General features: G+C 40.3%; 1 protein-coding gene across 2 annotated transcripts in view; it reads right to left on the bottom strand.

Moving 5' to 3' along the window:
• The window catches only part of PUDP (pseudouridine 5'-phosphatase), a 274,593-nt gene that overhangs the window by 131,172 nt on the left and 120,568 nt on the right, over nucleotides 1-22,853 (bottom strand). The gene's annotated exons all lie outside the window — the stretch shown is intronic.

The following is a 22,853-nucleotide window of genomic DNA, read 5'->3' as shown; positions in this document are numbered from 1 at the left end:
TCAACGTACCGTGATTAAAATATTTCAAAATAAATACGATGCAGGATCCTATATTTTGCTTAGTTCTTTAATCAAAGTTGGTTACTGCCCCTCCCACACATACATCTAGATAACACTTAGCAAATAAGATGCTCTCTTCAGCCTTTCCTAGACATATTAGTGAAGGGAATAGAATGAAATTGCAAATTATAGGGTTCTAGATCCTTGGTAAGTTTGTTCCCCAAAGTCCCTGGAGATATAAAATAAAAGTGAAAACTAAGCTGCTATCACTTTGGACAAAAAGAGGCATATGCTTGTAATGGGGGTCACTTTGTAGGTACAAAAGGCATAAGTAAGAAATAGAATGCAAGGGTGAAAAATACATTAATAAAAAAAATAGGGTCACCAAAGTAATCATGCATGAGATACTCTTTTGCTTAAAAAACTGATTGGGTAAGTGTGATCCTACATGCAGTGTTTGCATATAATTGTTTAACATGTGTTTTAAAATGTACATGTTCTAACAACCGTTTTATTGAAAGATGAAACATAGCATCAGGTCTCCTGCTTTGCTAGCCCTTCTTAGACACAGATTAGGGCATTTCCTGGTCCCTGCTGCAAACCAGGAGTTATAGATAGACCAGGACTAAGTAGAGATCTCAGCAGTTTTGGCTGGTCATGACCAATGGTTTCACGGAGAAAGGCACTCTCTAACATTGGTATTACTGTTATGTTTAATGCTTCATTTATTTTTATCTTATTATTTTTCAATATGTGTTTATAATTTCCTCATAAAGTCTTTTCACCAATTTTATTCTATTCATTACTAATTCCTTATATTTGTGTGCCTCTGTGAAAGGTCTCTTCTAAAAATGAGTGTTTAGTAGTTGCCAATATACCAATATACAAGTGATTGTGAATATTTACGTTGTATCCAGCAACTGTGATAAACAGTTTTTCAGGTTCTTCTCACTGGTTTGAACAATTTATCTAAGTATTCTCTGAGGTTTGAGGTTTTCTAGGTAGACAATGAATAAGCTCTGAAGGATAACAGCTCCTTCCTTTATAACCTTCACAGATTTTATTTTAATTTCTTCTTATTTGTGCGTACCTCCAATACGAAGCTGAATAGAAGTGGTAATAAAAAGCATTCTTTTTCTTAAGATTTTATTTATTTACTTGAGAGAGAAAGACAGCACAAGTGGAGGGTGGGGAGAAGGAGAAGCAGACTCCCCGCTGAGCAGGGAGCCCGATGCAGGACTCCATCCCAGGACCCCGGGATCATGACCAGAGCCGAAGGCAGACGCTTAACCGACTAAGCCACCCAGACACAAAAATACTTTTACCTTTGCACTATTAAATATATTTTAACTCAGTTTTGTTTTTTAAATGTTTAAAAAGATTTTATTTATTTATTTATTTGTTTGTTTGTTTGTTTATTTATGAGAGAGCGAGCGAGCAGGGGGAAGAGCAGAGGGAGAGGGAGAAGCAGACTTCCCGCTGAGTGTGGAGCTGGACACAGGGCTCGATCCCACAACCCCAAGATCATGACTGGAGCCAAAATCAAGAGTCAAGAGCACAACTGATTGAGCCACTCAGGCACCCCTCAACTCGGTTTTGTTTTATTTTTTTATTTTTATTTTTTTTAAAGATTTTATTTATTTATTTGACAGAGAGAGACACAGCGAGAGAGGGAACACAAGCAGGGGGAGTGGGAGAGGGAGAAGCAGGCTTCCCGCGGAGCAGGGAGCCCGATGCGGAGCTCGATCCCAGGACCCTGGGATCATGACCTGAGCCGAAGGCAGACGCTTAACGACTGAGCCACCCAGGCGCCCCAACTCGGTTTTGTTTTAAATAGATACTTATCAGAGTAGGAAAGTTGCTCACTATCCCTAATTGGCAAGGATCTCTTTGAAAAGAGAAAGTCAGGAATAAATATCGACTTTATCAAATGCTTTTTGTTAATCTATTAAAATGATCATATAGGTTTTTTCCTGGTGATTAACGGACTGATCTTTCTAATGTTAATCCAGCTTTGTATTTCTAAGATAAACCAAATTTTCCCATGATGTGATTATTATTCTTTATATGTTGGTAGATTGTTTTGTTGCTATTTTAAGATGTTCATTCCTAGATTTAACAAAATTTATTCTCCTTGGATAACTTAGTTACTAAAGTTAGCTAGTCTCATAAAATGAGTTGAGATCAAGTTTCTTATTTTTCTGGTCTCTGGAAGAGTTGTATTGGTTTGGAATTATTTGTTGATTGTTAGAATCAACATATAAAAACCATGTGGGCATAGGCCTTAGAGTTCTTAAAATTTATGTTTCTTCTTAAGTTAGTTATATCTTTCTAGGATTTTGAAAATTTACATTTTTTAAATTTATTGGTGTGAAGTTGTTGATACTATCATTTTATTGTCTTCTTGATCTTGGCAGTCTCTCTATATTTTTTTTTTTATTCTGATAGTATATTTAATCTCTCTCTGTCATACTCTCTGTCTCTCCTAATCAATCTTGCCAGAGGTTGTTCAGTCTTACTATTTTATTCTTTCTACTTTGGAGCAGTTTAATCAGTTGTTTTTTCCCTGATGCCCTGTGCTAGATGTTCAACTCACTGATGTCCATCTTACATTCTTTTCTAATATCAACACTTAAAATTTTAAATTTCCCTTTAGATCCTTCTCTACAGTCTCTCCCATTTTTAAAGTATATTGTATTATTGTTTATCTGTATCTTCTGTCCCATTATGATCTTTTTTTGACCCATGAATTAAAAAAAAAGTGTGCTTTAAAATTCAAAATATGGAGGTTTTCTATTTATGTCTTTGTTCTTGATTTCTAACAATACAATTATAAAGAGAGAATGTGACTTATATGACACCAGCCTGATGAGATTTATTGGTAATTTGCTTTATGAAGTATGTGTTCAATTTTCATAAATGTTCCATGTATTGTAATGAGAGAACATATTTTTCCTTTGCAGCCTGCAACATTCACATGCTAACATTAAATACATTTTTTTCATTATATTTTCTATTTAAAAAATTTCCACCTTGTGTGAAAGTATTTGAATTGCTGAGCAATGCTCAAAAATTAATTCAAATTAGTTTACAGAGTGCTTAGCACATGGTTATGTATGGCTATATACTAGGCATTAAGAATACAATGATGAAAGAGACCAACCCAGTGCATGTTCCCATGGATCTACCTTAGTGTCTAGAGGGGAAGAGAGATAAGTACACACGTGGTTATTGAATTATTGTTGTGTTAAATGCCACAAAGGGAAAGCACGGTGTGTAATGAGGTAGGTTCTGATGGAGGTAAGGTACTGTAGTACTCAGAAGTCTGGATAAGAATATAAAAAAGCTACCCAAGTACATGAATCATCAAAAAAGGTTCAAGTACAAGTCTGTCCCTCTACACTATTCCTCTTTCATCCGTATCCCCCTCCCTATCTCCACCAGGACCTTATGTCTTTCTTTCCTTCCTCTTTCTTCCACTCATCCATGTGTCTACCTTTTGGTTCCTCACTACCATAGTTGTCTTTCTCTGGAAACATATTATTCGGTGCTTGGGACAAAACTGCACAATTCTGTTAAATAAATGTTAAAGAATATTTTTAAGTAGTTACCATGCTCTGTATTATTCTAACAAATGCAATTACCTAAAGTGGGGTCCAAACTGGGGTTACTTTCACCATGTTCAACACTTCTTTTTTTCTCTTTCTCCTTTCCTTTCTTTCTCTCTCTCCTTCTTTCTTTCTCCCTTTCTTTCTCTCCTCCTTCCTTCCTCTTTCTTTCTTTTTCTTTCTTTCTTTCTTTCTTTCTTTCTTTCTTTCTTTCTTTCTTTCTTTTTCTTTCTTTGACAGACAGTGGGGGAGGGGAGTGAGGAGAGGGGGAAGATGGAGAGGGAGAGAAAGAATCCCATGCAAGCTCCATACCCAACACAGAACCCAAGGTGGGGATCAATCTCACAACCCTGAGATCATGACCGGAACTGAAATCAAGAGATGGACACTTCACCGACTGAGCCACCCGGGTGCCCCCAACATTTCATTTACATTACAATTGTGTGAAGTTAGACAAGTTTTTGTTATTGTTAGATGGATTAACTGAAGACTAATACTGCCCTGACAGTCGATTAAAATGTCTGGTTATTTTGATTATGTAGTTGTTGAGCTCTGTGTCCCTGAGTTGGTACTTGAGAGGCTGGTGTATTTGACCAAGTACTTTGCTGATATCGGTCTCCGTCTTGTTAGATTCATTCCACTGATCCAGCCCAGGAATAGCCCTGGTTTATTTTGGTCTCGAGTGTGTCACTCAATCCATTAGCTAATCATCCCAGTTTCTACTTTGTAACCCTGGTCAGCAGGCTCTCCTTTGCTTCATCCAAATCATTAATTAAAATGGTCCACGGGAGAGAACCAACGAGCAAGCGAGGGAGAGACCATGAAGAAACAACCCTCCACGTGGACATCTATCCTTTAATCATTAATTTCAATAATTTTAACCTGATTTTAATTGTATCATCACCCAGTCCTCAAAGCTATGATTACAAAACTTTGTCAAAATTTTGCTCAAATGAAGATACTATCCTTCAGGTCTACTGCATTTCTTGTATTTATCAGTCCAGTGAAATGATTTTAGTCAGGCATGATTTTTTCAAAATGAGCCCACCCTGACTCATAGTGGCCTCCACTTTCTAATTTAAGTGTTCACCGACCAGCCTTTAAAATAATCCGTTTCTAAATTATCCTCAGGGATGACATTAAGCTCATGTTCTCTCAGAGCTAAACTGCCTTCTTGGTGATCTCAAGTGAGTTCTAATCATCAAATCCAGGGTCCTCTTCTCAGCTATTCCTGCTTGACCTCTTCCTGGCATTTGACATTGTCAAACACCCCATCTTTCTTGCTCACACATTTGTGCAATTCATCTTCTTGGTCTTTGAAAAGTCAGAACATTTGTTCACTTTCGGTTTTCTGGATGGAAATTTCTGCTGTCTTATAAATGACTTCTCAACATTGCCAATGATAATTAGTCCAGACAATTTGTAAGCTCTTTCACAAATTTGAGAAGCAGCTTATCCAGGCTAGAAAATCTTTCCTCCACAACTGGTTTCCTCTTCTAACATCTTCATGGTCTTGGGATTTTAATGTTCCTCTAAATGTTAGTTTCACAATTACCCGTCTGCAGGTTATTCTCAATGACAGAGCAGAGGAAGGAAAATAAAAGTCCTAGAGATATTCTGGCTTGCTATGAAAGAACTCATCAATGGTTTTTATAATTACTTAGGTGATGGAACACCTGGAATTTAGAGTTCTTTCTGTGGAACCCCTTGATATTGTGTAAGACCATAATTATTGGTAGTTCTCTTCATCTTCTGGCCAATTTGGCCAGCCAAAATCATCCCATTCTGGGGTTTTCTGTTAATAACTGCTTGCTTGTTTTTGTTCGTTTTGAGGAGGAGAGCAATAGTTAAAAATCAGAGAACAGAGAGGATGTGAAACAATTATGAAAAAGAATTACGGAAAATAGAAAAATGAAAAATGATAAAGAATTATGAGAGGAAATCTTTAAAATTAAGACCATTTTGTTACTGTAGTTAATTGTGGTGAGTTGTGGAAAGACCACAGCCATCACATAATTTTAGAAGCAAGGATCCAAGGAAAATTTGGTGTTACATAGGGCAACTACCAAGCTTGTTGACAGGAAGCTGCGAGGGTTCCCCCAAAATGTCCATTACTTGAGTACAAGCAGTTACTTGAGCAGAGCTAAATACCACCGATTGTTCTACTTTGGGAATTAGTGGCCTTTTGGAGGGAAGAAGTCAGTAAAAAACTGATATTTGTTTCTCAAACCCCTCCATCTGTACTTCAAAGAGGATTAAAGACAGTGTCAACTTTGCCTAAAGAGACAAATGTCTGCAGAAGGTGGACAGATGTGAAGTGTTCCAAAGTAAAGGAGAGGGAGTTAGATATCACAGGATGGAGACATTTTTTTTTAAATTTCCCAAGTTTACCATAGCCTATATATTTCCCCTTACTGATGATTAGTTAAGCCCTTAAACAACAAAAGAATATATATCCTTCTCTCCAGGACTATCATTAAATTGGCAAACAGAAATGACTGTTTAAACTACACTGTGGCTTTGGGGAAAAGACAGTAAGAGGAACATCAGCAGATGGAAAGGACAGTGGCAGCCATAAAGAATTAATGAGAGGGGCGCCTGGGTGGCTCAGGGGATTAAGAGGTCAGACTCTTGATCTCAGCTCAGGTCTTGATCTCAGGGTCATGAGTTTGAGCCCTGCACTGGGCTCCATGCTGGGCGTGTAGCCTACTTTAAAAAAAAGGAAAAAAAAAAAAAAGAGAATTTTAACTACCTGGGCCCTGTGAGAGAAAGATTTAGAGGATAATTTTCAGTGAATCCAGAGAAGTACCTGTGAAGGCTTCACATATTTTGTCTAGCTAACTGATCCTATAGAACACAAAGTGAGATCTTCTCTCTATGTTCTAGTTATAGTGTGAACTCAAAAACTCTTGTGATATCTTTCATAGTTTTAGATGCCTTACCTCATTCTGGACTTAAGACTTCTTCTTCTTTTTTTTTTAAAAGTAAACTCTATACCCAACATGGGGCTGGAACTCATGTCCCCAAGATCAAGAGTCACATGTTCTACTGACTAAGCCAGCCAGCCCCTAGGATTAAGACATCTTAATACTTTTCTTAAAAATTTCTGCAAAGACTTTATATTCCTTCATTGGTTCTGTGCCCATCCTCTCATATTTGGCCCATGTTCTTGTAATTTCTGAGTTCCTTTAGAGGGCTTCTTTGTAGTCATCACAATTTGTTAAAACGTCAGCCTTCTTGTATCCATTAGGATTATTTGCCATTGCCCCGTCGTGTTTTTCTTTTTGAAAACTGCCTGTCCATTCTCTGCTCTTGCTCCACATGGAAATGAATGACTTCTTCTTGATTATCATCTTAAGCATTTTCTTTTAAAGAAAGCCACACCTCTCTCTGAGAATTCCCCATAATACTCCTACGAGCCCATGGAAAGGTTTCAGATTCCTTCCTGGTTATGTGCCCCTCCTTGCCATTTCTTGTCCAATCTTCTTTTCCGTATTTTAATTTTTTCCTGTTGTATTTTCTCCTTCTGTCTATGAGTACCAATTACATTGGCCTTGCACACTCTGTGCCTGTTTTTGTTGTCTCCAAGCATTTTTGCCCATCAGTACCTTGTATTATAAGACACCCCTGCTCACAGTTAACAGGGGGCCTCCCCACCTCAAAATTCACAATTTTGGGGGCAGGGAGTGAAAACTCTCACCCATTTTGCTCAGCAAGATCAGCACAACAGAGTTGCTACCATGTTTAAACTCTGTTCTGTCATGCCATGCTTGTAGACACACCTTGCACAGGTGCTATGACTGAATGTCTCCTTGACTCATCCTGCATTCCCTGCTTCTTTTCTGCATCCTCCCCTAGCATCTCTGATTTGCTTTTTTCCCCAAAACGTTTTGCCTTTGGGGTTTTGCCACCACTCTGAAGAACATATTGGAGATGTTTCTCCTCCTTTGGCATCTCCCCTTCACACTGTCCAAGTTTTACTTATACTGGTAGGCTTTCTTCATATATCGTGGTTCAACACTTACATGGTTCTTCACTTCATCAAAGATGAAATTTAACATTTTCCTTCTCTTTGTTGTTTTCCACTGCTTTGGTTAGGAAAGCAGAGATATCTATAACTAACATTATCAGTGAGAAAATTTGTTATTTCTAAAATTGGGAAATACAAAACAAATATAATACGCTAATTATCTCCATTGTAATTGCCATACAGTTACATATGGGTCCCTTATATGTTTTTAATATTTTACTTTTTGGTTCATATCTCCTATGAGACTGCCAATTCCATGAGTATTGACTCATCTAGCACATGTTGGTTGGTTGTTGAGTCAAATTGGCCCAATTAGAGAAATGATCTTATGCTCTGCTCATTTCATACAAAGATATAATAGTCCTTGGGGGCAGGGGGAGCAATACAAATTTGATCACATTTATTTGTATATACAAGACTGAGAATTTTCAGATGGTTGACATCATTTAATGTGACTATTTTTCCCTCAATTTTCAAATGAGCTGCTATCGAATCCATATATCAAATCTACTTCAGATTGACTCCTTATGAATGTAAAAAAGTGCGTATGTCATAATGAATGCAGCTTCCCCAGGTTCTTGGAAGGATTCTGGATTTCCTTTGTTACAATTCTCCTGGAACAATTTTTTTACTGTCCTCTTCCATATCTTCACAAACTCAGAGATAGCTGTTTGGCAATGAATAGACTCAGCCTGGTTGTATCTTTCTTCCTATTTTTGGCATTGTTTTATGTCTTCCTGTGGATCAATAATGCCAGGGTATTTTGGAATGGGAAGTATTCTTAGAATCTAACTCCAGCTCCCTTACTTTCTAGATTGAGGAACTGAGGCCAGGATACTGAGAGATATGCACAAGTTCTCAGCTAGCAAGCAGTAGATCGAAGTTTCCTGAGATCAGGTCTCATGTTCTTTCCACTGCCTTTATTTTCAACTTGGGCACCAGGTGAGTAGATAAGTACACAAGTACACACAATGCAACAGTAATTATGTCCTTAGAAACATATAGCATCGCTCTGAAGCTCAACAACTTGGCAGTTACTCAAACTTCCATTTTACCTCCAAGTAAAAATAAAATATAATGTATGTCATCAACATAAATGTGACATTGAGGTAAACCCAGGGCATGCAGAGACTTTATGTTCCTCAGTGATGAACATCTTTTTATTTTCACACAGATGTCCTTTCTTTGTTTATTTACCACAGTCTCAAATTCCTCTCTTCCCATAAGATGGTATAAACAGAATATTTTTGTCACTCACTTTCTTTTTCCATTTTAAATTATTTTTTTTAAATGTATCAAATACATAGTGAAAATAATGGGCCACGGCAGGTTATCTAAGCAGCTGATTTTGGTGGTCACAAACAAGATACTTGCCTGCAGGGCAGGCAAGAAAAAGTTCTTAAAGACAGACCAAAACTTGAGTGCAAGTGATTTGGTTTTGTGTGGTCAACTGGATAGTTAAGAGCCAAAAATGTAACCAGCTCCATGTGTGGGAGTCAAAGAGAAAAATATTTTCCTTGGGGAGAAGAGTACACTGGCAAGTTGTGTACTGAAGAAGCATAATGTCAAAAGGGTGAGGTAGTCATGAAATTTTAGACAATGCCACAAACCCAAGCCTGATACCTATGGCAGCAAAGCATAATAGAGAAAAGCCAAACACGGGAAGTAGAGGCTTGCTCCGATGTGAATAAGGAACCATCAGCACGGCCATGATAAGTGCAAGACTTTCCATCTGAAGTCTCCTTAAACCAGGATTTAGTAATGAGCAAAGATTTCTACTCTTATTTCCACTCTTATGTTCTTTATACTTGGCACTCAAGAGCCTGAGACATGCCGTTTCTCCTATATGACCCTCCGCCCTTTTTTGGAGGGATACCAATCCTATTTTTCTCACCTCATGACTTCATGGGCACATACCCCAGAGGCAGTGGCATTTCCAATGAGGTGAGCTCTCCCTCTGCCTCCTCCTCGCTATCCCCTCAGCTGCTGATAAGAGGCCCCCCCCCCCACCCTCCCTCTAGAACTTAGAAAGCTCTCCTCTTGTTCTGATGGAGGTGTCAGCGACAGTTAACAGAAGACTAGGGGAAGAGTCAAACCAAAAAGAGTGCACTTTGGATGGGAGAGATAGACGGGCAATCGCAACTTAACTTTCTATTGATTCCTCTTTTCAGAATTATCTATTCTTTGATGTGACACTTGCAAAGATTGGTTCCAATCTCCAACCTTCCAGCCTCCAATCTTTTCTTCCAATCAAGTGATTTTTGCTTAACTAGAGACTGAGCTGGGCACCTCATGCTAAGAAAAGACATGGTCCTCATTCTTGAAGTGCCCCCAAAGCACTGGGATAGATGGGCAAATAGACAGGTGTGTTCAATGTAGGGATGACACACAATGCACCGAGAGCCCAGACGGTAGCGTTGGGTTCAATCTGGGGCTGGAGAGGGGCTCTTGAAGAAGCAACTCCTTGAAGGGTTCAGGATGTAGACCCCTGCCTATGCATTTCTCAGGAGGAAGAAAGCACAAGTATGGGAAATACCGTATGTGTCTATGTGTGAGTTTAGGGTGTGAGTTGATAGGAGAACTCCCTTTCATTGGGAGTTAGCAAATTTTAAGGTGCAAGGTTGGGTGAGGTAGGAAGTGCAGTTGAAAAGATGAACAGAGACTAACACACTAAAATCCTCCTTTGCCTGACTGCCCTGAATTGTGGAGGAAATTGGAGCCTTGACAGGGATTTCTGCAACTCTGAATACAACCACCACCAAAGGCTGGATGCTTCTCTTCATTGGTATGCCATCTTCCATCAACTGGCTGAACAATCTCTATTTAATTGATGACTTTTATTTTTCTCCTCCTGCATTGTGTCCTTAATTTTTTTTTAAAATAAAAATGCCACTGGAGTGCCTGGGTGGCTCAGTCAGTTAAACGTCCAACTCTTGATTTCAGCTCAGGTCATGATCTCCGGTTGTGGGATCGAGCCCTGTGTCAGGCTCTGCGCTGGCCATGGAGCCTACTTAAGATTCTCTCTCTCTCCTCTCCCTCTACCCCTCCTCACCCTGCTTGTGCGTGCGCTCTCTCTCTAAAAAAAGAATAAAATGAAATAAAAGTGCCACTGAGAAATGATGTACACTTGACTTTGAAATCAGAATTTTGGCTCCGCTGGTTTTCATTATGTGACTTTGGGGAAATGACGCCCAAGTGCATCCCTTTTCTCAAAAATAAAGTGGAGATAACAATACCTAACTTGTAAGAGTAAATGAAATCATCTGTGAGCAGACAAAACAGATGATCAATATATGGAAACATTTCTATTCCCAAGTGAATGATAAACTGGTGTTCTGGACCAGGAGTCAGCAAGCTTTTGCTGTAAGGGGTCAGACAGCAAATATATTCAGCACTGGGGGCCATATGGTCTCTATTTCAACTAATCGATTCTGCAGCTGTAGCAGGAACACACCAGTGGAGGATACATATTGAACGGACATAACAGTGTTCCAATGAAATTTTCTTTATATTCATAGATGGTGTACTACATTTGGCCCATGGGCATAGGGTGCTGAGCCCCATCTAGAACATTTTCCATGGGTGGTGATACCCAATTTATGTTATTAAGTGGTTTCTCTTAGTTTCTGTCACATATATAACTTGTCAATCCCACAACCCCGAGAAATAGGTATTAACTGTCTTTCCTTTAGCAAGGAGAGCCCAGGGATGTTAAGAAATTCATGCGATCAACACCAGTTAGAAAATGAAACCCTGCATCTTTAATTTCCATCCCCTGTAGCTGGCTTCTTTATGGCGTCTCCTTCCTAATTTGATGGTTAACGTTCCTTGATGATGATGATGTTCTTTAGGAAAATAGGTGTTCATTCTTCTTGTGGCTATATTTCTAATCTACTCTCCTTCCTCTGCTGCCTCCAAGCATGCTGGATTTTGCATTTTTCTTTGCAGACTCTTTTAATGCATGCCTCCTGGGCCTTCTCTCTCCTGTTCTGTCTGAATTCATTGCATCCTACCCACATGATAGTCACACGTTTTATGCTCTTTGTTGGTGATTTCCAGTTTTCTAAGTATCCTGCATAAGTAGTTACTGTCCCAGAGCAGGTTTCCCAGCCCTTAACTTTATTTTGTTTGGAGAACAGATGAGACGGGGGTCTTTGCAGCTGGAGGAGAAGGTTGTGTGCAAACCTTCTGATTCATAGGAGCTCAACAGGCCATCTCTGCCTCGGGTCTGAAACTGGAAATGAAATTCTGCTTTCGGGACATTCAGATTCAGAAGAAAATAAGACGTGAACCCAATTTATTTTCTTCTGACACCTCTAAATCTATATTTCATATTTGCTAGTCTTTATCACCCGCTAGGGCTGGCGGCTATCCAGGATGCATGTTTTCTTGGAAGCCCAAGAGAGGACTCTAAATTCAGAGCCAAATGTAACCACAGAAATAGCAAAAAGTGCAAGGAAAGGTCAGATCAGAGCCCTCGGCAACTTCCTGACTTTTCTACTTCGTGGTCAAGTTATGCCTTTAAAATGCTTTCAAGGGCATCCCTTCTTCAGGGTACAATTTATTAGATCTTATAAACGTACAGGGCCAAGTCTGTCTGTCCTCTAGGGACTCATGGGGCTGTTGCAATCCCCTAGGGTTTTTTGCTGTCATGGATCTGGAGCTGGTGAGAGTGGGCGCTGGGCACCTGGGCTGTCCAAGGCTGGAGGCAGCAGGTGCACTCTGGAGGCAAGAGCCAAGTGCAAATGGCAGACATGCCGAGGCCAGCTTGTGGAGGGGGGCTGCAATCATGGCTTAAGGAAGGTGGGCACTCCGAGAATCTTTAGGGGGCAAAAGGCTGCCTCCAGATTGGCCATCTCAGGGAAAACTTTCTGAAGGCTTTTGACAAACCTAACAGCACTCTTTAGTAATAGAACTTGGAAAGACACCAAGCGTACTCATTTTTAAAAACTCTGGCCCTATTATGGCCAGAAGTGATAATACGTAGAGATGATAAAATGGAGAGAAAGGTGCTGATTTCTTGACTCCGTGGATTCAGTGGGCCTGTTGCTATTAAACCTTCCAATTTTTGTTCAAGATTATGCCTGCAAAGCAGAGCCCCTGGGTGAGCACATTGTGTGAAACCCAATTAGTCTTCAGATAGAATTCTTATTCCTGAGGCGGGATCCTCCCGTGGGTTTATAGGCAGCGTTCGTTGGTCAAACCCTGAGTTTCCTGGGGCCAAAAATCATTTGGATGTTTTTTAAGCCCATGGTGATACAATTTAATTAACGTAGCAGGAGGGCAGTGGGTACCTCTGGGCATGTCATTAGTTGGCTCTGATTCAAAAAATCTTTTAAGATTTACTTATTTATAGGAATTTAGAGATGGTTGGGTAGGCACTCTACTAAAATTTAACCCCATTGGCACTCCTTAAACACATTTCCCATTTAATTTTTCTATGTGGCACACTCATGGCCTATGTATTTTTTCTTTTTTTTTTTTTTAATTAACAGCTTTGTTGAGAAATAATTCATATGCTGTACAATTTAATGGCTTTTAGTGTATTCACAGAATTGTGCAACCATCACCAAAGTCAATTTCAGAACGTTTCTGTCACCGCACAAAGGAAGCCTGCATCCTGTGGCCATCACCCCCCACCCCCCAATCCGTCTACACCTGCAGCCCTAGATAGATAGCCATGGATGTAATTTCTCTCCCTGTGCACCTGCCTATTCTGGACATTTCATATAAATACAGTTACACAGTTTGTGTTCTTTGGTGACTGGCTTCTTTTCCTCAGTAGGACGTTTTCAAAGTTCATCCACGTTGTAGCATGTGTCAGTATTTCCTTTCTTTTTAGGGCTGAATAACGTTCCATTATATGGACAGACCACAGTTTGTTTATCCGTTCATGGATTGACAGACATCTGGGTTGTTTCCACCTTTGGGCTATTGCGAATCATGCTGCCGTGAATGCCCATGCACACGTGACTTTTGTGTAGGTGGTTCATTCCTCTTGAGCATACAACTAGGAGTGGAGCTGCTGACTCGTACGGTTAAGCACCATGCTGCCCCTTGTCTGTTCCTCCACGACAGTGGACGGTCCCCATGAGGGCCTGGACTTTTGTCTGCATCCTTTATTCCTCCTGGCACATGGATGGTACTCAACAAATCCTTGGGGAATGGGAAAATGTAGCCTGAAGACTTGGGTCTTACCCTTGGCTTTTTTTTTCCTTCTTTTATTAACTCTATGATTTGAGAAAAGGCAAAAATGTTTCTTGACCACGGTTTTCACATCTGTAAAACGCTGGGCTAGAATAGATGCTTTCTAAGGTAGCTCAAGGAAATAAAGTATATGAAGGGGTGGGGTTGGGATACTTTTTCCTTAGAACACGGGGAACAATGAACTCTGTGCGTAGTAGAGTTTGGCATTCATGAGTTAATGGACAAGCTGTATAATGATTTCTCACTCTCCGAACAGGAGGTATTTTCAGGGAAACTTTGTATATTTTTCTATATTAGCAATTGCACTCAAAATGCTATTTCTGCTGGTCATGTAGGAATATGGGAATCACCGCAGTAATAAGCAGTTATTAGTGGGTAAGTAATGGTAGTAAGTGTATAGAGAAAGTTTTATGACACACATGCCGACTTAATTTTATTATTTTATTTATTTTGAGAGAGAGAAGGAGGAGGGCCAGAGAGAGAGAGAGAGAATCTCAAGCAGGCTCCACGCCCAGCACTGAGCCCTAACGGGGCTCAATCTCCCAACCCTGAGATCATGACCTGAGCTGAAATCAAGAGTCAGACACTTAGGCACCTCACATGCCAATTTTAAAAACTAGGATTTTGTTGTTGTTGTTTTTTTTTAACCTCTTTAAATGAAGAAAGTGAAACATATAGAGTGTAGAGAAATAATCGCAATGAACGCCATGTACTACAGACCACTCAGCTCAACCATTCTCTACTGCTGGCCCATTCTGTCTCACTCACACCTCTATGCATCTTCCCCTCCCTCACTCCTGGGTTATGTTAAAGCAATTCCCAGATATCCTTTCATTTTATCAATTTTACCAATATTTGAGCAACACGTGGGATTTGGGTGAAGCCTGGAATTCAGTTTATGTTGAATCTCATCTTTAATCCCATTCAACAAAAGTCACGGGAGGTTATTTTATTTTTTGAATATGATGAGTGTCTCCAAGTGTTTAAAAAGGGTATTTGGAGACCAAACTGTAGGTATGATACTTGTTCAACATTTTGGCACTATATCCTTTCCATAGTTGGTAAAATTAGAAAGAAAGGCCAGGGAATGATTAAAAAACAAAATGTGGGAAGACTGTTAATAGTAGGTAGTAGAGGGAGCAGGGTGGAATTCAGGAGTGGGTACATCAAGGCGATCGAGGTGCTGGTAACCTTCTGTGCTCTGAGGTGGGGGTGCAGCCGGCTGACATGTTGTTATTCCCCATTCCCTAATCATCTGTTATATGTGCTTTTGTAAGCATTCAATATTTAATATAAAAAAATTTAAAGGGAAATGATTTTTAAAAAAAACCTAGAAGACAGCATAAGTGAATGTTTGACCAAGAAATTCTTTATTATTTTATTTGACCTTTATTTGTCCAAGAAATTCTTTTCCTTTTTTTCCATTTTCATGTCCCCTGATCTGAGATAGTTTTTATGCCCTTAGTGGTCCAGGTCCCTGATGCTTTCAGGGTTCTGAAAAGCAAAGGAGGGATTTTTTTTTTTTCCTCTACATGCCATTCTTTTATATTTCTCTGCCCCGGGCAACAGGCACAGGTCCACAGGATTTTCTGAAAGGGGGATAGGGGGGTAGACACGGATGAGAGGATTTACGAGGATGCTGAAGACTTCAGGAAGATTTCAAAACTATCTACACTGTTAACAGTGATTATGTCCAGATGGTCCAGTTATTGGTGGTTTGCTGTTTTGCATGATGTTCTAGCTTTTTATAACGAGAGTGAATGACTGGAGTAATGAAAAATAAATGAATAGACATTATTTTCTTTGCATGTGTCTATTCTCACATAGATTGGGATTATGCAGACTGCAGGAACTCAATGCCCCATTTGTGTCTCAGACCGGTGTGCAGTGCACTGAAGACACCCTAAACACAGTTGTTGGTTTCAGTAGGGCAAGCCAGTGTTCCATCCTGCACTTTCACCCATTCAAGAGTGGAAAACTATAGTAATGATCCATAATCCTTCTCTGTCGCTGTGCTTTTGAGCATTGCCACTTAACAATTCTAAGAGCAAAGATGACTGAACAATCCTTTTTCGTACATCCCTTGCATACATGGTTACTCTCTTTGTTAAGTGTAAGTAATAAGGAGCTATTCCTTGTTTGTTGAGTGCATATGTGCCAAACTATTAATTCTCAACGAAGCCTAGGATGCAGACATTATAGGCGGGATTGTCCCCCTTTTCTGATGAGGAAAATGTAAAGAGATTAAGTGATCTGCCTCCAGTGAAATACGTGATGGGGTTTATTACTAGATTGTCAGCTGTTTTAAATCTATCCAAATATTTTATATATATATATATATATATGAGTATGTGTGTATATATAGATCTTAGATTTCTGAAGGCTCCTTGAAAGCATAACTAGTCACAATTATTTATGCACCCTGGAGGAATTCTCCCACAGGAAAGCCGTTGTGTTGCTGTAAATAGGTTTTTAATCCTGTGCTCTCTATCCTCATCACTTAGTAAAGGCTTAATGGAAGGCTGTAGGTTTCTGACAGCAGGGCAAGCTGTCTCAACCTCTGTGTTCTCCACTGTTTGGGCAGACACCCTTGCTGGGTCCTCCTCGAGTTCCTGCCTGTTTTTATCTGGCCCATCTCTGTGTTCAGCAAAGCACAGATGTCCTGGGAAGCTTCCACCAACCCTGCATCAGCATCCTAGTGCTGCTGTGACAAATTCCCACAAACACGGGCACAAAGCAAGGCGCAGCCCACTGGGCGTACCTCCACCATGAATCTCAACACAGCATACTGTGATTGCTGGCTGATCTTTCTGGTTGTCTTGATTGGGAACTCAGAAGATAAGGATGGAGTGGCATGTTTGCACAAGAATGAATGAATGAATGAATGAATGCGGTGCTTATTCTTGTGTTGATTCTTGCATTCTTCTACTGGTTGAAATTGGACTCAACTAACTTTGCAGGATGGGGAGAGCTAATCAAAAATTTTATTTGCAAGCCGACTTTTGGCATGCCCACAGAGATATAGTCATTACAGTCAAGATTTATGGTTTCTTTTCTCCATAATGTGTTAGAACTTTTTCCGCTCCTTCAGTCAGACTAGCTAGAAATTGGTCTCCAGGGAGCTGAGTTAGGGAATTCATAGCTAGGGAAACTCTCTGGGCTGGTTTGCCAGGAAGCATACTGGTTTATCCCTGCTGTCCTGCTTAATTATGAAAGATGCTTTCACTTTCTACTTGTCCTGATTTTGATGATAAATTATAGTCACGCTACAAATATTAATATTTTCAACATCAAATATGTCCGTTTTTGGTGGGAGGCAAAGGAAAGGCATATAATCCAATTGAATATCAAATGACCCTACCTTCACACACGTGTTATTTCCTCAAAGCTTAGAACAATCACTGTGATTCCTGAGAAAGTTACAAACAAGAAGAAAACTACCAATTTTAAGAAGTGACAGGTGTTCCAGTCAGCCTGAAATACCAGGATTTCCACTTACGTGTTTTGTGTTGAAGGACTGAGTTTCTTATATTCCCCCCTTCTCGGCTAAAGACTGCTATGGGGTGCCTGGGTGGCTCAGTCGTTAAGCGTCTGCCTTCAGCTCAGGTCATGATCCCAGGGTCCTGGGATCGAGCCCCGCGTCGGGCTCCCTGCTCAGCGGGAAGCTTGCTTCTCCCTCTCCCACTCCCCCTGCTTGTGTTCCTCTCTCGCTGTGTCTCTCTCTGTCAAATAAATAAATAAAATCTTTAAAAAAAAAAAAAAAAGACTGCTATGAAGGGACTCAGTTTCACTGACAAATGGTGGCAGGACTCTTTTATGTCCCGAGAAGTCTAGAGAATGTTCGCCTTGGACAGGGTCCAATTGCACTGGCAACCGAGGTGCAGAAGGGCTGAGCTGAAAGCAAACTTGCCATGTGCTCTAAGGGAGAGGCAAGCATGGAGGACAGACGGTCGTGGAATTCACAAAGAGAACATGTCTGCAAACGATCCAAATCAGCAACTCGCATCTCGCCTTGAAACCAGAACTACACAACGCAAAGCTAGGGAATGAAGAGAAACTGAATCAGACAGTGTTTGAAGATGAGCTTGGGTATGGTGTGTCTGTGCATAAGGATTTTCCTTGGATCCATTTGAAAATGAGTAAGTGCAGCTTAAAATATCAGGAAACAGCAGCAGGGAAATGCAGGAGATATATGATCATCTATTTGAAGAACTGAACCAATTTCCTTCAAAAAAATAATACAGCAGTGGGGAAAAAAAAGTAAGAGAAAAGGAGATTGTTCAAGAATTCTGAAAATCACTTTTTCAAATAGCAGAACAACAGCACTATAAATATTTACTATGACCCAATCTATCAAGTTGGAGCCAGGCAGGATGACTGAGAAGACTGCTTTTGACATCAGAACAATTAATAAACAAAGACCAATATGAAATTCTTTGTCCATCCCTAACATTTAACTCATTTTTCACAATCGCCTATAAAACTTCTACAACTTAGCATCACAGAAAGATCATAAAGATTTTCCTTTTATTTTCTTTAATAGACCATACATTTATATCCATTCGCCTGACAGAGCTAGTACTGCACATTAAACAGAGACCTAATAATATCTGAAAAACAGTGATTTTATATTTGGATGATATGCAGATCTTCTGCTATGTATGTGGAAAATGGAATTATTGCTAGAAATGTTATTTAAAGATTAGGGCACGGAAGTAGTATTAAGAGGTCATTAAGTTCCTTCTGCAGAAAGGAACTTATCTCGATTCATTCAAAGAGCTTCACGCCACTCTGAGGTCCTTCTGCAAAATTTAAATTGCTCAACGAAAGACCATATGTGGCCAAGCAATGAGAGAATGCAAAATCTCATGAGCACCGCAGACAATTCCAGTATCTTCCCTGAAGTTCTGGTAAAAAGAGGAAAAAAAGGCAGAAGAGCTGTCAAATGATTCAATTTGAGTACTTATTATGTATGTCACTGTGTGAGTTACAAAGTGGAGAACATCAAGACTCTAATCCCCATGAATTTTACAGTCTTGCTGGTGTCAGAATGTCCTTCCTTTTTAAGGCTGAATAGTATTCTATTGTGTGTATATGTCACATTTTGCTTATCCATTCACCCACCGATGGGACACTTGGGTTGCTTCCATCTTTGGATTATCATGAAAAACTCTGCTATGAACATGAGCATGTGACTTTCTCTTTGAGACTTTGCTTTCAATTCTTTTGGGGACAAACCCAGAAGTGGTATTACTACATCTTATGGTAGTTATATTTCCATGTTTTGAGGAACTGCCAAGTTATTTTCCACGACAGATGCACCATTATACATTCCCACCAACAGTGCACAAGGGTTCCAATTTCTCCACATCCCCACCAACACTTGTTACTTTCTGGTTTTGTTTGTTTGTTGTTTCATTTGGTTTTCATAACAGCCATCCAAACTGGTGTGATTTGGTATCCCACTGGTGGTTTTGATATGCATTGCACTAAAAGACGTTGAGCATCTTTTCATGTGCTTACTAGCCATTTGTGTATTTTCTTCGAACAGATATCTATTCAAGGCCTTTGCCTGTTTTTTAATTGAATTGTTCACTTTTTTTGTTGTTGAGTCAGGCAATCTTGGAATGTTAGTGATGCTTCTGGAAGGCTGAGTCACTGATCTCATAAGGAGCCATATCGGGCATTAAATCTGAGAATGTGAGTCGAATTCTGATCACGGCTCACGTGGGTTTGAATGACTTGTCCAAGATGGAGTGTGGGTTTCATCTGAAGCCAGGGAGGGTTTGAGGGCAAGTCTATGTCCTGAATGCTCTCCGACTCGGGAATTTCTGTCTCATGCCCGTGAGAAGGCGGTAGAGGTGTGAGATGCAGGAGCAGGCTGCAACGAGAGGGGCCGCCTTCAACTGGGGAAAGGCGATGCTCACCGTGCCATGGGTCCCCTTTGAGGAACAGGCCAGCAGAAAAGTAGAGAAAGCATCAAGACAGAAGACTCCAGAACCTGAGGTTCAGATCCCAGCTCTGTTATGTGATGGTGTGCCTCAGTTTCCCCACAGTATCCCTGTGAGGGTTAAATGAGCTAAAGCATGGGAAACGCAACAGCGCAGACACACACTACTCAGCTTTTACGACTCCAGCTAGGCGCTGGGGTCAACACCCAGGGTTGTGAAGGTCAACACCTCCTTGGCCACCTCATTTTCCTTACTTAGGTATCTCTGCAACAATGACGCATCTCTGAAGATCCTGCTTTTGCCGCCCATCCCCCAGGACTGTGAGCAGGTGCAGCTGCGGGAGCACGGCAAGTGGTGGCGTAGCTTACACTGCGCCGCATGCTGCCCCCACAGGCAAATCGTTTGGCACGGAAGCGGACGCACAGGTCCAACACCTAATGCCAGCTTTGTGACTCACTCTGACACAGACTTCAGGATTAGTGTGTTAATCTCCCTCCTGGATTAAATGATGAAGGTCATTATGGAGCTACCCAACGTAAAAGGATTTGGGGGATTTTTGGCATTAATTAATGATGATCTTATTCTTTGAAGCCCCAAGAAGACCATCTAAATGCCAAAGTCTAATAGGTACACAAGAGCTATATTATGTATGATGAAGTTCTGATGCTAACTGAAGAAAATGAGAAACAATTAAAGCACTCTTTTTTGAATATAATGTGGAGGCAGTGAGTACTTCCAAACCAAGTATATCCTGTCTTATCTGATGCGGAAATGAGTTACATTTAGTGCAGGTACCATTCACATACTTATATGAACCTTGCAAGACTGGAAACCCTCAGGATTCCGTGGTCCCTCACCTGTGATCAATACCAGGTGGCTACTCGAAAGCCACAGCACATTGTTTCTCTACACCTCAGGCTGCTCGCATTAAAAGCAATTTTCAGTCTCTGATTTTTCACTGCAGGTAGAAAAATGCTTACCTAACTGCTTTATTTGTAACACTGTTCTTGCAAATTCTGTGCTCAAAGTAACTAAAAGGACATAAACATAAGCATCACTGAGATGTGGTCTGTCTTCACCATAATCCATGCTTTGAAAAGAAATAAAAAAAAACCTATGCCTTAAAATAAATCAAAAAAAATATTGTACTTAAGGAAAAGCCTTATACCAGTCAGGTCAAGAAAAAAAAAAATCATTATTTAACTATTTACATTTTTTTAATGTATGGATCCATGAAGTTGTTGAGAGGTAGAAGCAGAAATAGGAGTTTTTGAAAACAAGGATACAGAGGCTTTTATAAAATCATATCTGCTCTAATAACGAAAAATAGGAGGGGCGCCTGGATGGCTCAGTCGTTGAGCGTCTGCCTTCGGCTCAGGTCATGATCCCAGGGTCCTGGGATCGAGCCCCGCATCGGGCTCCCTGCTCAGCGGGAGGCCTGTTTCTCCCTCTCCCACTCCCCCTACTTGTGTTCCTTCTCTTGCTGTGTCTCTCTCTGTCAAATAAATAAATAAATAAATAAAATCTTTAAAAAAAAATAGGAAACTGTATCACCTGTGAAATAACTTCAGAAAAACTCAAAGCCAAGGATAATACTTAACTATTCAACCAATACCTGACACAGGCAGAAATGAAAATATTATGTAAATGTTGGGCATTGAGTGTCTCGGGAGTTGGCAATGGGAGGGCTTTTGTTAGTGGAAGGGGATCTGGAACCTTCTTGCTGTGACTCAAAAGAATACAGTGTCATGATCATAAGTCACAAAGGACAGGAGATAATTTTGAGAATTTGAAGAAAGCAGGGACAGGATGCAATCCAGGATGGGTAGGAACTTAGGATGTTGAAGGAATGTTTTTATTCTCTCTGTAAAAAACCAAAGCAAAGACAGTTTGGAGAAAATGTGCCTCATCCACCAGTTAAAGGGAAGTCCTATATAGACAGTATTATTTTCAGTGTATAGAAGAGACCAGTTAATTCTGTGGCCATATAGACAGATGGAAAGACTGTATGCAATAGATGCTAAAAAAAAAAAAAAAAAAAAGACAAATTATTCTAGCAAGTGACCGTGTGATGAAGAACTAAAGTGAGCATATAATTAACTTGGTTGTTAGGAATGTTACTGGTATGGTGACATTACCCACTTTGGAGAGGACTTACACATGAGCAAGCTCCGTCTTTTTTGACATTTATTTGGGGTGGGTAAAAACAATATCCAAGGTTGTTTTTCTTTTAAGAAAAGAAGACACTGTAGATGTGTAGAATTCAAGCTAAAAGAATTTTGACACCTGCACGTCCAAAGGTCAAATTTTAACATGTCTTCTTTTGGAGGCTCAAGGATTTGGGATTATGAAAAAAAAAATCATATTGAATTTTGTCCTTCCTGTCCCCCCGTCCCTTGGGTGCACAAACACAGGGGAGGTAAAAGGCAAATATGAATTATTTCCAGCCATCTGTCCCCCGGAATGATCACTGAAGGCAATTTGGTGAGGACCCATTGGCATTTTTAGAGCAGTCAGCAAACTAGTCAAGATGCTCATACTCCAGAGTGGGAGATGATGAATCCAACTCTGGTTTATGTGGCACCCTTCACATGTCCAGGACAGTCATCCCACACAAATCTCCCATCCCCAAAGGCCAACATCCTCCATTTCTTCAACCACTCTTTCTAGGATTTGATCGCCAAGACTCTCCACCATCTTGTTTGCGAGCCATGCTGTAGCTGATGATGGCAAGCCACAGACCCCCATGTGGATTCTGCACCCCAAGGTTTGAATTCACGGGCAAATCATTACGCCCAGTCACATGAAACTTTAATTTGACCCACTGCTCTGTCAACAGTGTATAGAGTCTTATACCATCTGAGACAAAAGAGCTGTTATCTCATGCACTTCAGTGTGGACGGCCTTAAGTCTTCATCCATAAGGTGCTGATAGAAAATAAAAGCAGAGGCTTTGCATCAATTTCTCAAAGCTAGAAGCCCTACACTGAGGACTACCTTCCTTAACGATACTGAGGCTGGATCTCACAAATCAAGACTCTGACCTAATGCTATGTGG

This window comes from Halichoerus grypus, chromosome X (genome assembly GCF_964656455.1).
Source record: "Halichoerus grypus chromosome X, mHalGry1.hap1.1, whole genome shotgun sequence".
In the NCBI taxonomy this organism is placed as follows: Eukaryota; Metazoa; Chordata; class Mammalia; order Carnivora; family Phocidae; genus Halichoerus; species Halichoerus grypus.
Note: the sequence above shows the minus strand (reverse complement) of the source record. Positions and strands in the feature narration are given on the sequence as shown.